Raw genomic sequence first — 16615 nt, 5'->3', positions numbered from 1 at the left:
TTAAGCTTCACTCCTACTTGTTTTACTCACATTCTAAATTTGAACCTCTTGCTTTAAGTATTGGTATCAAGTGCCGTCCTTACTTGCCATATTGTCATCATGACCTGGTTGTGATACTTGGCGGAATTGCTTGTCCCCATGCACATTGTATTTGAAAGGAAGAAAGCTTGATTTCATACTTCGTGTGTTTTTCTTTAAAAATGGAAACAATGAAGAGAATGTGTGTATTTGACCAATATTGAGAGAACCCTTCAGGTAATTTTCACTCCCACTCAACAACTCAACAAAACAACCAATTTGGACGTTCTGAAACATTTGAACCGTCATTCACTGTGAGGACCATTGCTAAGACCTAGGTTAACCTCTCATTGATTTAGTTGTATGCGCTTGCGAAACGGCAAGGTGATCCTCTCTCCTCCTAGGGAGCGGAGCCCTAGCCCCGAGACTCTTACTGTCCCAACAACCTTCACAATGGATGAAGCAACATTTTTAGACTCTCTTCCACAAGATGCCCGAGAGTCCTTGGATAGCTACCAAATAGCTGCACGCTTTGATCGTGCTCGACTCTCCCCAGCAGACCTTGAGGAAAAACTAATGATCCTCAAAATCCAAGGAACTAGTACTTTTAGCAAGATCCTTGAACACACCATGGACACAAAGCAAGAACTTTTGAACATGAAAATCGAACTGGATGGGATCAAGCATATGTTGCTGAATGTTGGAACATCAGGATCATCCACTAATACTTTAACAAACCTCGTCCAACGCAGGCTCTTTGATCATACCGACTTGCTCACTGTGGGAGCTCACATGGCTCAAACACTGCTTATTGGGATGGGTAATACACCTTCCCAACGAGACCAAGCCAAAGTTCCCCTAGTGGCCAAGAAAATTGATAAGTATCGTGCTGGCGACGACCCATACAACTTCATAGAGCAATTTGAGCAAGTTTGTGAGGCCAATAACCTTATAGGCGATGCCAAGCAGGCTCAAGCCTTTGGGCTTTGCATGGGCGAGAAGGGTCGTACTTGGTTTACTGGCCTCGATCCAGTTGAGAAGGCTTCCTTCGCAGCTCTTAAGACTCTCTTCATAAAGCGATTTGCCGAGGCAGGCTACGAGGACAATTTAATTGTCCGACTCATGAATATTGAACAACACGATGAAGAGAGCATGAGAGACTATGTGTCTCGATTAAAAGGCCTCTACAAGAGAATCCCACTAGCTGAAAAACAAGCTGCTAAAGCAGTCACGAAGGCTTTCATCAAGGGTATCCGTGATGAAAAGATCTATGAGGCACTGGCTAGCAATTCTGTGCTAGATCGAGCAAATCTCAATGGAGTCTTAGATGAAGCAATCCGCATAGAAGACCTACACAAGGAGAGAACTTGCGACAAGAAAGTAAAAAGCCTAGAATCTGAATCCCAATCTAGTAGAGGAAAACTTGAGATAGGAAACACCCAGACTCAGCATCTCATGGCTGATGTGATGAAACAACAGCAAGAGCTCTTAAAAATGATCGACTCATTCAGGCAGCCTCGACCATACCGACAAAACGTGCAGTGCATACATTGCGGCGGTGATCACTTGCCATCCGAATGCTCTCGACAGAGTAGGACCTGCACAAATTGTGGGCGGTTTGGTCATGAAGCTTCTACTTGTAGAGCACTTAGGCAGCTTCCCTATGCTGCACCCTACGCAAATCGTGGGTTTCCATACCCCAGACCTCAGCAGATGGCTCTTCTTGCTCCTCCTGACCATAGACCTGTAGCTCCTCGAGCTGACATTAACCCATCCGGCATCCGACGACCTCCGGGCCCTATCATAACTCACCCACCTAGTGATCCCCCTGTCCACTATGTTGAAGAGCCCGTTGAGGACGATGATTATACCAACCCATTTGTCTCTTATGACGAAGAAGGAAATGTGGTGCTCATGGACTATAGACCAATCGTGATCATGATGTTGGGACGGGGTCGAGGGCGCGGCTTGATACAACCCCGCGAGACTCTTGCCTGCTGGACTTGTGGCCAACCTGGTCACATCTTCACATGTTGCCCGCAAAAACAAGAACAATCAAAGGAGAACGAATCTGATCAAAGGTGTCCTGAGTGTGGAATCACTCACATGTATTCCGATTGCCCGAAGCGGAAAGCTAGCTCTAGCAAAGCTATTGTTCCCACTATTCCCTTGACTCTCTTTGCAGTAGAAATGCTGAAAGATGAGGATATGATTCCCATTCCGATTAATGCCATTACCCGAGCACAAGCTAAGCAGGGTGGCGTCAGTATCCCTGGCCCATCTCTAGCTACTGGCTCTATCATTGGAAAGAAGAATGCAAAGAAGAAAACTAAGTGTGCTGCTCTCAAACTCAAGAGTGACGGGGTGACTTCAATTCCTGTAGTTGCCTCAAGTGCTGAGCAAGCCACATCTGCTCCACACACAGAAATGGTTGCTTCAGCCAAAGTAGGTGAATACCCCGATCCTGAGCATCAACTTAAGTTGATTAGCAAAGTAAAGAATTGGGTGGAAGAGGCTCAAGCTGAGATTAGGGCTGAAGAAGCCAAGGATAATTTGCAACCACATGGTATCAATAGCATACTTCCCTTGGCCTCAACAATTGGCCCTAACACCTTTGGACGACCCGCTACCGACCTTGGTGCACAACCACTTGCCCAAGGTCAGCCAAGGAAGTTACAGTATCAGGAAGTAGGCCCTGGGTTGCTAGCTGCCTTAGCCTCTACTAGTGTTTCCATCCCATTGGGCATGCTCTTCAAGAACAATCCTACCATTTGGACAACATTCAAGACTTGGATTGATGGAAGCACCGAGACCCAGCCTATTGAGGACGACCCCCAACATCCATTGCCTCGCTCCCCTCCTACCCCTGTCCTTGGAGCTCTTGGAGTTGCTACGTTCTGGGAGGGTGTTGAACAACATGCAGTACTCCTTGTGGAAGCACTTGGTGATTCCACGAGAAGAGGCATTATCGATACTGGAGCTGGTGTCAGCATCGTGAATCAAGCAGTACTTAAGACATGGGGCAACCCTCCAATTGAGCCTATCGACTTTAATCTCACCGTCGCCGGTGGTTCTAAGGTCTGACCCTTGGGCGTGTTGAAGGATTGGCCGGTGAAGATCGCTGGTGTTAAGTTCTGTGTCACATTTGTAGTCATGAAAGGCATTGACTATGATCTATTGCTTGGCCGACCCTGGATGCGTAATGCACGACTCATTGAAGATTTTGGGGCAATGGTCTAGTATTTTTAGGAAATCATACTGAGGCTGTACGCATTGAAATGGATAGCTGGAAGATTACCTCAGTCGACCTAGATGCTATCTCCAGCCTGTTGCGTGGTGACACCATCTGTCCCCCAACCCAGAAGCCCTTAAACAAATATATTCCATGTCCGGAAGATGAGCAGGACTGGCTTCATATTCTTGCTACCTTGGAGTTGCCCTTCATGGAAAAAGGAGAGTAAAAAGAAGCTAACGAATGTTTGAGTTGACATAGACTTAAGGAAGCCCCTGTAAACAAGCTTGATATTCCTGATGAACTTCCTTCTATGCCATTGTTGATGATGCATGCTGGACCATCATGCACACTAAGCCAAAAGGTTTCCGTGTACCTACTGATGGCTTTGAGCTCCGTAAACTCCTCTTCTCATGGAGACCAGCCTTCAAGAATGTGGCTGAGGCTAACCTACTGATCTTTGAAGAGCTTTTAACGTGTCCCGTATGGCATTGGACTAAACTTCATCAAGTTTTGTTCGATTATCATAATAGCCTTTTTGTCTCCATGATGCCTTCAGATGACTCGGACACAGAAGAGGATGGTGACTTTGAAGATGACCCGACTGAGTATGCAAGTGATACCGATTCTGATGTAGACTATGACTCTGATGGAAGAACCATTGAGCAAATCACAATTGACCAAAAACCCTCCAAAAGCCCCACTTTTCACATTGATGCTGGCCTGGTCCGTGTTAAGTCCGATTTAGAATGGTTGGAATACTTGCAAGCCATGGACTATGCACAGCTGGAATCCTATACTTTTGACCCCACTTCCAACCTTGATTTGTTTACTACCGAGCCCTCAAACAACCTCCCTTTTGATGCTCCACCGACGTCAGAGGAGTCTGATTCTAAGTCCGATGCTAGTACCGACTCTGATCCTAAAATCCCTCAGCCCACCCTAGCTCCACGCTCTAAGATGAACTTTCCGGTTCACTTGAGAAGGATGCATCTTAAGAAAGCTCCGAAGAACACTGAGTCTGACACAGGCTCTCAATGTAAGCCCCAAGATCTCCCTAAATGCTTTACTCGATTCAAGAAAGGGGATCGGATTGTCATTATGCTTGGTGCCAAACGCCAGGGCGCAACTAGTGAGTCTATTGAAGGCCCTGCAAAAGTAAAGGAAGTTGACCTTGCTGAGGAAGGGGAATCGCCTAAACCCGCCTTTATCACTGAGGATTTACGCAAGGAAGATGAGGAGGCGCTCATCTAGTTGCTCAAGGAGTTTCGAGACGTGTTTGCCTGGAACTACACAGAACTCAAAGGAGTGCCACCTCAGGTACTTACTCACACTATTCCCATGCGGCCCGACGCTAAACCTATCAAAACAGAGGCCCTACCCCATGAATCCTTGCTATGCTCAGCATGTGAAGGAGGAATTGGACAAATTGCAGAAAGCAGGATTCATTTATGAGATTGAGCATACTGACTGGGTATCACCCATTGTCGTGGTTCTGAAAAAGAATGGCAAAATTCGAGTATGTGTCAACTATAAGAAGGTCAATGCAACGACCAAACGCGATCACTATCCGCTGCCCTATACAGATTACATGATTGAGAGAGTGGCCGGGAAGGAGGCTTATAGCTTCCTTGATGGATTCTCTGGATACAATCAAGTTCAGGTTCACCCAGATGACTGTCATAAGACTGCTTTTGCCATTGAGTGGGGCGTATTTACTTATATTGTCATGCCATTTGGGCTGACCAATGCACCCGCCACCTTTCAACGCTTGATGTGCACCATCTTTAAAGACGTGTTGCGTAAGTGGCTTGAAGTCTTTGTTGACAACCTTTGTGTCCACACCAGTTGGGACGAGCACTTAGCCAAACTTCGCTTTGTCTTTGAACGATGTCAGCAGTATTACCTTTCTCTAAATCCCCTGAAATGTCAATTCTGGGTCACGCATGGCATCATTCTAGGACATATTGTGTCCAAGAATGGCATTGCCACTGATACAGCCAAGATCAAGGTTATTATGGAGCTTCCACCTCCCACCAATCTGAAGGGTATTCAATGCTTTCTTGGGCATACTGGCTATTATCGCCGTTTTGTTCTAAACTATGCTGCCATTGCCAGGCCACTTTATAAGCTTTTGGTTGTGTGGGCATGGACTGCTGAATGCCAGGATGCCCATGAGGCCCTGAAGAAGGCTTTTGTCTCTGCACCCATTTTATGAGCCCAAGATTGGACAATCACATTCCATGTTCATATTGATGCATCCAAAATTGCCATTGGAGCTATTTTGTGCCAACCTGGTGAACATAACACGGACTTTCCAGTAAGCTTTGCAAGCAGGCAACTTACTGAGACTGAGATGAATTATTCCACCACTGTGAATGGGAAGGTTTAGCAATGGTTTATGCAGTTAAGAAGTTTCGGCATTATTTGCTTGCCACTCCCTTCACATTTTTTGTTGATCTCATCGAGCTCTACTTTATCTTGTGAACAAGCCATGTGCCACCGGCAGAATTGCACGGTGGTTGTTGTTGTTGCTTGAGTTTGATTTCTCTATGGTTGTGCGGAAAGGGACGCAGCATTACATGGATGATCACATGTCTCGATTAACCAGTGGAGAAAAGGCTACAGGAGTTGATGATAATTTACCCGATGCCCATTTATTCCACCTTCAACAGGAGGCCCAACTGTTCAAGGCTGATCTTACACCTCATTGGGCCGATGATATTGTTGCTATTTTAGAGAATGGAATTCCTGAACGGCCCATTGAGAAAGCTTGTCTCACTTGCTTGTTGATTAAGACCCGACCCTACCAGATGATTGCTGGTCAACTTTATCGACTAGGGCAGGACAGTCTTCTTCGACGATGTGTTTGTGAACATGACATGGAGCGTGTGCTTCAGGAAGCCCATGGCGGCATTGCTAGCAAACATTTTGATGGTCAGGAAACATCACGTAAGGTCTTACAGGCCCAGTTGTGGTGGCGCACCTTGTTCAAGGATGCGACACGTTTTGTTAAGCATTGTGATGAGTGCCAGCGTACCAAACTTCCTATTCGCAAGGACAAGATGGAACTTTCATCTATCATTGCTAGACAACCTTTTGAAAAATGGGGGATTGACTTTGTAGGACCTATCACTCCAGCTGCTCAGTATTCACAAGCACGCTACATCATAGTTGCAACAGACTATATGACAAAATGGGTTGAGGCACGTGCCACCCGTAAGAATGATGCTCGTACAACAGCTAAATTCTTGTGGGAACAGGTGATCTCTCGCTTTGGCTGCCCGATCGAGTTGGTTAGTGATTAGGGGACTCACTTTTTGAATGAAGTCATTGAGCATTTGCTCTCCACCTTTCTTATTATCCACCGCAAGTCATCTCCATATTATCCTCAGGCAAATGGCCAGGCTGAGTCCTCCAACAAGATTTTGCTTAATGTGTTGACCAAGATTGTTTCTGCTTCATGCTCTGATTGGGATAATAAGCTTATGGCTGCCCTTTGGGCTTACCGCACTGCCTTCAAGACTGCAACTGGCCAGACTCCATTTCGACTCACCTATGGTATTGACGCTGTTATGCCAGTTGAGTTTCTCATCCCCCGTCTTCGCATTGCAGTACATGAGCATTGGGAAGGCACTAGTGCTTGGATCAACCGCCTTGTGGAGTTGGAACATCTCACCGAAACTTGCCTTTTGGCCACACATGCTCTCCTTGCTGAAAAGGCCCGACGTAAGGCCTGGTTTGATCGACATGTGCAACAGCGTTCCTTTGATAAAGGTGACGTGGTGCTCTTGTATTCTCTTAAGGGCCATAAACAGAAATTGAAACTTCGCAGCCTAGGACCATATCGCGTTCGTCAAATTAGCAGGATGGGCAATGTTGAGCTTGAAACCCTAGAGGGGGAAGGCATAGGACATTTCAATGGCAGCCGCATTAAGAAGTATTACCCCCCAAACCATTATTTGCATGAATGCGCCATGCACCCTCCTGATGTTCCTGTCAGTGCAGTCATGGTGGCTGAACAAACTTGGTATGAGCAACTTGAGCAGAAGGCAGATGCTCATACGTTGGCTTCATCTAGCACCATATAGAATTCCTCTTCATTTTTTAATGTATGAGTTGTTTCCATTTCTTTACTTGACCCTGAGGATGACCTTGTCATTCCCCCGGCTTTCCTTCGAATCCAGTTGACTGCTGCCAAGCAGGTCACTACTGACGCTCTCATTGATGAAGGTTCTGACTTCAACACCCTTCCATATAACCTCTGGATGGATTTGGGCCAACCCACCTTGACACCCACTCACACTAAGCTTAACCCCTATGGTGGCCAACCTTACTCGCTCTTGGGTAAATGTAAGCTTTTGCTTACTATTGCAACTGAGAGCATCCCTCTTCTTTTTTATGTTCTTCTGAACCGTGAAGATGTGGGCAAGGAACTTCTCTTGGGCCGACCTTTCAAGTATCAGGTTCCATGCACTATCAACTATGTTGATCAGTGCATTACATTGCAATTTCCAGGTGCCCATGTAGTTTCTGCTTTCAGTAAAGGGGATCTTTCTGCGGGGCCAACGCCAATTCCTCTTCCCACCCCTTCTCAGTCTGGTAGTTCCTTATTTCATCAGTTGTTGCAAGCCCAACATCACCATGCTACTCCTGTTAGTCGCGCCTCAAAACCCACACCTATGAAGTTTCCTCACTTCCAGTGGCGACCTCGCCTCCCCTCACCACCTCCATTTCCACCTTCACCACCCTCAAAGCCGTTGCATTGGCAACCGAGTCGACGTCGTCGAACTCCAAAGCCCACAATTTCCTTGTGTTGGGTGGCACGTGCTCTCTTGGAGGCTCAGGGCTATTACCAGGGTAACACCTACATTTGGATTCCCAAACGATCTAACTTCTCATCTATCCCTTTTTCTTGGGCTTCCTCCACCGTTCCTCCAGGCTGCTCGAAGCGTCGAATGTCTTATCCGCGGGTTTCTCATTCCTTCCTACCTCCAGTCACCCCGTCTCATGATGAGTCAGAGTCTACGCCCCATTCCGCTTCCCTTAACCAACCACCTCCTAATAAGAAGTCATTTCCACTACCTTCCTCAGTCTCTTCATCTCCATCTTTCGCTCTTGAACCCCCTCCTGACCCTCTTCTCACACCTTCCCTTGGGCCCTCAGCTTCCTCTGAGGCATCCTCCTCTTCCAATCTCTCTCGGCCAGTCCACCAGTTGGATCAGGCAGCCCAAGCTTAACTCCAACATGAACGCGGGGACCCGATTCCACCTCATCTTCAAATTAGTTCCATCGCTCCTGATCCCCCTTCTGGTCTAAAACCTCTGCTCATTTGCCACTCTCTTAGTGGCATGGCTGCGGACTTGGCCACGAAGGACACCTCCTCCGACACTAGTTGGTTACTCCAATTCGATTCTATGTTTACCACCTTTGCAAAATTGTTTGCTATGATTGACCTCGGCCTTGCCGACAATGAGGCACTTGAACTTGCTACTCGATGGAATCCCACATGGGAGGAGCATGAACATCTCTTCCACAAAAGTCTCTTGGTGCAGGCTGAGTACATCAAGACTCTTCCTCAGAAGCGTCTCTAATCCTCCCGATTAATCTCTTCTTATGCTCCAGTGACCAAATGTGTTGATTCCGCCGAGCTTGCAGCTCTTACCACCAAACAAACCACTTCTAGTCTTTTCTTACGCCTCTGATATAACCATCGGCTTGAGGTTGCTTAGGCTGGCAGTCGTCTGATGACCACTGCCGAGCAACATCGCGCCATTAGTAACCTTCGGTCTGATCTTACATATCATTCTCCTGTTTCACTCCATGCCATCATTTTGGCTCGTGACCTAGAAGTGCCTTCCAATTTGCAACACCATCCCCTATTTAATAAAATTCTAATGGCGGAAGAACTACATGTGGCTAGTCGCTTTGCTGGTCCATGTCTCCTCACAGATATTACCACTCATTTGTGTGGTTTGGCTATGCGCCCATTTGACCTTGATACATTTGCGGAATTGGAGTATAACCCCAACTTTTACGCTTGGTGGATGTCCATCCTTCCTTCATTTTCCCCGTCCACCTAGTTGTCTTTCCATTTTCTTTGTCCATACTTCATCTTCTTTTTCTTTTTCCTTTTTGTGTTGCCCTGTCATCTTTTCCGTCCTTTGTCACTTACCCCTGCAAGCTAGGAAGCTTGCTAGGTCTTTTTGTTGCAGGAGGGCAATTGGCAATCCATTTTGGCATTATTTTTATAAAAAGGCAAAGGCAATCCATTTTGGCATTATTTTTATAAAAAGGCAAAGACAATCCATTTTGGCATTATTTTTATAAAAAGGCAAAGGCAATCCATTTTGGCATTATTTTTATAAAAAGGAAAAGGCAATCCATTTTGGCATTATTTTTATAAAAAGGAAAAGGTGTAGTTTGACTTTTATATTTTCTGTGATGGTTAGCTAGAAATTTCTCAAGATGTGGTCTTATCTTTTGATTAAGCAGATGACAGGTTCACAGTTTGAAATGTCTACAATGTCGACATTGGTGACTGTCAAGGATCATCATTATGAGGACAGGGGAGTATTCACTATGGAGCAATGCAAGGAGTTTGGTCTAGAGACCAGCATATGGAGTTTTGGGGCCTTGAAGTTTCGTCAACTTACCAACTTGGAGAATATTGTCAACAGGTATCCTAAAATTGGGGAGTTGGTGGCTAAATGTGGGCTAATCGACTATATTAGAGCAACCAATGGGCCTATTCACTTTGCCAATTGCTACAACTTTGTTCAAAACTACGATCCTAAGACTAAAAAAAGTAGGATGAGCTACTGGGATGAAAAAGAGCAAAAAGTTGGGGAGGTACCACTTACTTCTAAGATGATAGAACAAGCCTTAGGTCTTTGTCAAGGGTCAAGAGGGCATGGTAAAGCTAGTAAAACTCATCTAGTGGATCAAAGGTGGGAGGGTAAGCCTAATGTTACTACTGGTGGTCTATTGTTCTCTGCCATTGAGGAATTGGATCTTAGAGCCACTGCACAAGTGTTTCACCATTTGTTTACCTACAACAAAACCAACACTCGTGCAGGGAGAATACCCAAGGGCTTCATGGAAGTTATCTTATCAGACAGGATACTTGATGAGGATTTAAATAAGTTTTGGATGGATTAGATTTGTGAATCCCTTGCCAAGGCACATGAGACTCTTCCTAAAACTCCTGAAGGGAGACTCACCACTACTGAGGCCAAGATATGCATGATACATTATGGTGGTGCACTCAGTAAGGTCATCACCACAGCCTTGGGACTCTCCGAGCCCTTTCAGGTGACACCCATAGCTGCTGAGATGGGTCAACTGAAGGACAAACGACCAAGGGAGGAACAAGAGCCAAGTGTTGAGAGTTCACTAAAGAAGACTGAGAGGGAGAGAGTGAGAGGTGTGTTGAGCGAGGGACTAAGGGAAGGTGAAGCTTTTCGTCGTCTTCTTGCTTTTCTCGTCGTCTCTACTAGCTCTTCGACTCGTTGGTGTGCTTGGTGGTGGATGCGAAGGAGCGACGGCATCGGATCGTGTTGATCGTGATCGTGGAACTATCTTCGAGCCTTTGAAAGGTAAGTTAGGTGAGTTCACTACAACTTGAGCTAGTCTTGTGTTCTTGCTTCCTTGGGTTGGAGAGGAGAATGCTTGGTTAGTTAGAGTGGAGCGTGAGAGACAAGGTGAGAGATTGTCGCCAACATGAGTTGCAGCTTCTGAAAGAATAGAAGTCCGTCCAAAGTCCCAATTGTTGGTGCGTTTGCCTCAACACATATTTCCTGTAATAACACTATGAGTTGTTCTATTAACCCACAAAGCATAAGGGAGCAATTGTGGCCACCCTTTTACCTTCTCTCCACAATGTGCCTTTGCTAATGCCTTCACAATAGGTGGATGACCTCTTTCACTTTTTCCATTTTCTTCAAGCTTATAAGTTGAAGTTAAAGCAAGCTTTATCCCCAACCGTGAAAATAAATCATGAGCTTCATCTGCATCCAGCTCATCCTTATCTGATGTAATTTTTCCCATACATCCATACCGACAAAAGATCTCTTCTAAGAGAAAAGTACACACTACATTTGTTGTCTTAGTATGTAGAGCTCTCCCTTCCACTTGATTAGTCAAGTCTTCACATGCAAGTACAAGATATGTCATTTTTCAAAGACCTGTAGGAATCGTGACAAAATCCACCACCCACTTAAAATGAAGAGACTATGGATATGTGGGCTGCAATCCATCTCGATGTCTCACAGGTGAATATATTTGACATGTTATGCATATTTCAACAAACTGAGAAACATCCTTTTGCATACCCTGCCACCAATATCTTTCTTTGATCTTTGCAAAAGTACCCCAAACACCTCTATGACCAGCCCATAAGCTTTCATGAAATTCTTGCATAACATTTACTTGTGAAGCTCTATCACCCAAAACTCGCAATGGCCTACCCTATTTCTTTTTAGCATGTCTCCATAAGTATCCATCTTTTAAGAAAAACCCATAGGCTTTTCTCTTGATCTTCTTAAACTTGTCATTTGACCATTCGTCTCTCTTTGTTAATGTATTGAGGTATTGACAAATTCTTAGCCACTTTCCTGCATATTTGTCTTCCAAAAACACTTCTACACAAGACGCATAACATCTAAAGTGACTTCTCTTTACTGCCCAAGCTTTTGTTAGTGTTGTAGCAACTCCTTGCATTGCTAAATTCACTCTTACAATATCATTTTCAAGTGAAAGAAAGTCATCTTCTTCCTCCTCATCCATCATCCCATCTTCATTCTCATAGTGTTCTCAAGATAACATGTCTGCTAGTGGGTTATCTCTTCCTGAAATATGCTGAAATTTGGGGTTCAAAGATTTGATGTATGCAATCAACCGGAGCATAGCAATGTCCGAGGTGGTGCAACTAGTAATCATATCCAATATCAGCAAACAATCAATCTCAATGACTATACGACCCATAAAATACTCCTTATCACATTTAAGGGCTGTCACAATTCCCCATAATTCTCTTTTTACCTATGGATACCTTCTCTGTCATTCAATCAATACTTTAGCACCAAAGTGACTTGCATCTCTTTGCCCTTCCTCATCATCTTGCCCAATTGCCCATCCAGTCCCGATTGGGCTTGTATCAACAGTAATAATGATAGTTTTTTCATGTGCACAATCATCCTTTCTCAATGTAGGAGAAGATTTCAAGAGCTGGTTCAATTTCTTCATTACTTTCTGATGCTTCCTTTCTTAGTGAAACCTTTGACCTTTTCTCAAGAGCTTATATAGAGCATCAGCTACATGTGCAAAGTGAGGAATCCATATCAAATAGAACACACATGCTCCCAATAATCTACGCACCTGTGATACATTCGTGCATAGATCTTGCATTTTATCAATCCCATCTATTTTTTATGGTGATGGTCCTTGCCCATAGGGCCCACACATATGCTCAACAATCAAAACCTCTTCACCTCCAAAGAAAAAGGAGAAAGAGTTAAATGCACCTCTTCTAGATGTATCAAAATCCTTTCACAATCCACAATATGGTCTGCAACAAACTGTTTGCACCCATGAGTATCCATCTCTTCATTCTTCTCATCCACTGCACACCCTTTGATTGGAACATTATCTAAGAAGGGCATTATCGTGTAGTATAAAATCCCTGAGTACTTTATTCATAGCATTTGTCATGTGTGCCATTGAGTTTGTTGCACCATGCAAGAGAGTACACATCCGTACTAACCCCAAGGGAGTCTTCATGGTTGTGATATCTCTACTACTGCAAACTAAAATGGATCATACCCCAAGTAAAGATCACCCAAAGAATAGATCACTTTGCCTATAGAAGCCTCTGCAAATTCATCAACCATTGGACCTACACCCATATTTCTGATGGTCACTTTATTGAAAGGCTGCATGTCTTGAGTAAATTTCAAAGCCCCATTCTTTTTGGGTACAACAAACCAACAATTTGAGTAGGGCTAAAGAGGGCTCCATGATTTTCATGCGAATCTTTTCATTTATCAAATCCATTAGCTTTGGCAAGTAAGCTTTAGGCATTGGAATAGGCCTCAAGTTCCATGGTACATGTGGCACAATAATTATTACCATAGGAGAGATAACATTTGGATCCACACAACCTATTTCAGTTGGGTAAAATACAAAATCCTTTCCATGCCTAGCCAACATCTACATAAAATAGTATCTTTCAGTAGAAGGCAAAAGTAACCCTTCTACACCAACTTTTGATTCATGTACATGCAAGTGAATTTGAAGGTGATGGAAAAGCAAGTTCCCTAGAGCAAGAGGTGCAAGCGCTCATGATTAAGAAGAGAAAGGCAAAGGGTGCTTCTAGTATTGAACACATTCAAGAAAAGTTATCAAAGATGGAAAAAGCCAAGAGTGCAAGTGGTTCAAAATTTCACATTCAAGAAAAGTTGTCAAAGAGGCAAAAAATTAAGAGTGTAAGTAGTTCAAAAGATCACGTTCAAAAAAAGTTATCAAAGGGGAAAAGAGCCAAGAGTACAAGTGGTTCAGAAGATGCAGAGGTTTTTTATAAGAAATTACTAGTAGTGGAGGCTTCAAATCAAGATAACAAGGAAATGACTTCCTTAGAAATCAAGTAGGCTTATTATCCTTTGGGTGTAGATGATGTCTTTTGCATCAATGTGATGAGATGTTTCCCTACTCCTTCAAACTATGTATATAGACAATTAAATGTAGATTGGGTGAGGATGCTAATATTGGATTTCATTGAAGACACAAAGTAAAAAGATATTTTGGCAATATTAATGCCCATTGATCATTCTAGTAAACTTCCCCTCAACAAACTTGCTAGAGAAGATTTACATAAGGTTTACTATTGGATAATCTCTAGTCAATACTTCAATAGTGCTACAAAATGGTAACAAAATGCAAATCTTCCAAAGGTGACTCCTCAATTGCATCATCAATTCATGTATATGAGGTCTAAGATAATTCTCAATTCCCCTCCCAAGAATTTTACAAGAAATATCGAAAGTTGTGGACATATTTTTTGCTATGCCAATGCAAAAGAATTCATTTCTCAATTAGTTGATGCGAGCATGAGCACACTAGAATGCAAAGAATTGTCCTCCTAAACCTCCACCTAGTGTCAACCAAAAAGAGAGGGACTTCAAACCTTGGAAGGTACTCTTTTGGTTCTTTGCTAAAGCTTTGGAATGCATGTATACATGTTGTATTCTTACTCTTCTTAATGTGTGCACTAAAGCATTATTTGAGAACATAAATAAAAGGATATATACAACTAATCCTGAATGTAAAGAAAGTGTTGAACCTCACCTCCATATGCTAGTTTAATACTAGCAAGTGAGGCTTAAGTTTGAGCCTCACTTCTATATCCTAGTATAGTACTAACCATCATTGATCATAAAGACCATCGACACATGTGTATCATAACATTTTATATTGAGTAAATATATAAGATATCCAATTTGAGACCCTAGAGATATGAATGCTAACCACACTATTAAATTGATCTATAATTGGAAGTATTTTTTTACTTCTCAAATTAGCAGGCCCTTGTGGAGAACACAAAGCACACATTGCAAAAGGGAATTGTCAAAAATGATTTGCATTTAGTTTTATGAGAGGATGAAATATGGAAGAATTGGGTAAATATCATGAGGCTATATACACCTGGCCAACTTCCAAATACAAAATGAGAAACTCAAGAAAAAAGTCCAAATGAAACTTCAATAATCCAAACTCTAAAGGGTGGGTAGATTCAACAAGCACTGGGAACATTAATGTTAGGGCCCATGTTGTTTTAGATGCATTCCACACTTGGAGAAGAGTGAAGTTCTAGAACTATAAACAAGAGTCCTCAACAAGGAAAATTTTCTTAAGAATGAAAGGCATACTCTTCAAAGAATGGACACAGAGAAGATGGCTTGAAAGATAAAGACAAATCGGTTACTAAAAAATGTAATAATTGCATTATTTTTTGGTCTAACAAGGAAAATTCTAAATTGGAAACATGTGTCCAAGAAATCTAAGCTAGGTGATTACCAATACAATTAGATGAGAAGCTATAACCAGTTCTTTGTTAGGGACTCTCTCAATAGAGTAAAAAAGAATCCCTCACTTCCAAAAAGTGTAGTGATCTTGCTCAATCACCTATATAGAGAAACTATGGGCATTATATCCTAGGAAGAGTCTCTTCCTTGGACAATCCAGGGGGCACGATATGATATCATGAAAATTAAAGATTTTTGCACTAAAGCACATGACATATAGTTCAAATAGTAGTGGTGGATGTATATGATAAAGAAGAGCAGCTCTCCATGGAATTTTTCTCCATCATTGGACTTTCCCTAAACATAGTCAATTCACAATACAAATATGTTCTAATGTGATTTATTGATTTTATCAACATTATGATGACTTTTGGAGTTGTTAGCCAATAAACAAAGGTGCACTATGAATTTGGTTTGATACACACAAAAAGATAATGCATGGACAGCTAGAACAATTGAGATTATAGCTGTGTTATTTTTGTGAGTAAGATTGACAAATTTGAGGCCATTGATAAGGTTGTGACATAGAAGGTGTCTATTTCTAGCTCTGGGAGTCAAATCAGTACTTATAGATAGAAGCTTCATTGATGGTCTGATTATAGGATTTTGCCTAGAACGCAACTATGTTCTTCAAGTATATTGTGGTGGAGTTATGTTGGAGCAAATCTTATAAAAGAAATGACTACATATTGCTCTTTGCAAAGATGATTTTTGAAGCCATGGATTTAGAATCAAAATGCTCTACCCTTGTAGATAGCAATCCTTCCTTGCAAGAGCAGTGTGGTGAAAGTAGAGGTCTTGCCAAGTATACAATAGAGTAGAAAATGAAGATCTAGACAATCTTGAGATGGGTGAATAGTCAAGTCGAGAGAATGAGGATGAAAATGATGATAATGAAGGTGACATGCATGATGAGATAGAAATTGGAGATATTCAAGATACTAGAGATTCAGATGTAGATATTGAGAATGTAGAGAAATAAATCTAAGAGTAATGGGAACTATAATGTGCATAATGAGAATATAGGGGGAGAATACTAGAGGTGTTGGGGACTGTACAAATATTAAGGTTGAGCTCTTGTAGGTGATGCTATGGATACTACCAAACTTGTGGATGCTAGGAGTGTCGAGGTTGCTAAAAGGCGGGGTGGAGTGCACCACTGATTTGGTTCCTCTTCTCTCCCCTACCTTCCAAATCTCATAGATTCTCTTCTTTTGTGTGATGCCAAATTTCCTTTCTCCTTGTGCAAAAAGTTCTCTTTCCCTCTTTCCTTTCTTTTCTCTTT

This window comes from Lygodium microphyllum, chromosome 13, assembly GCF_053477565.2.
Source record: "Lygodium microphyllum isolate KBCC chromosome 13, Lygodium_microphyllum_v1.1.10, whole genome shotgun sequence".
Lineage (NCBI taxonomy): Eukaryota > Viridiplantae > Streptophyta > Polypodiopsida > Schizaeales > Lygodiaceae > Lygodium > Lygodium microphyllum.
Note: the sequence above shows the minus strand (reverse complement) of the source record.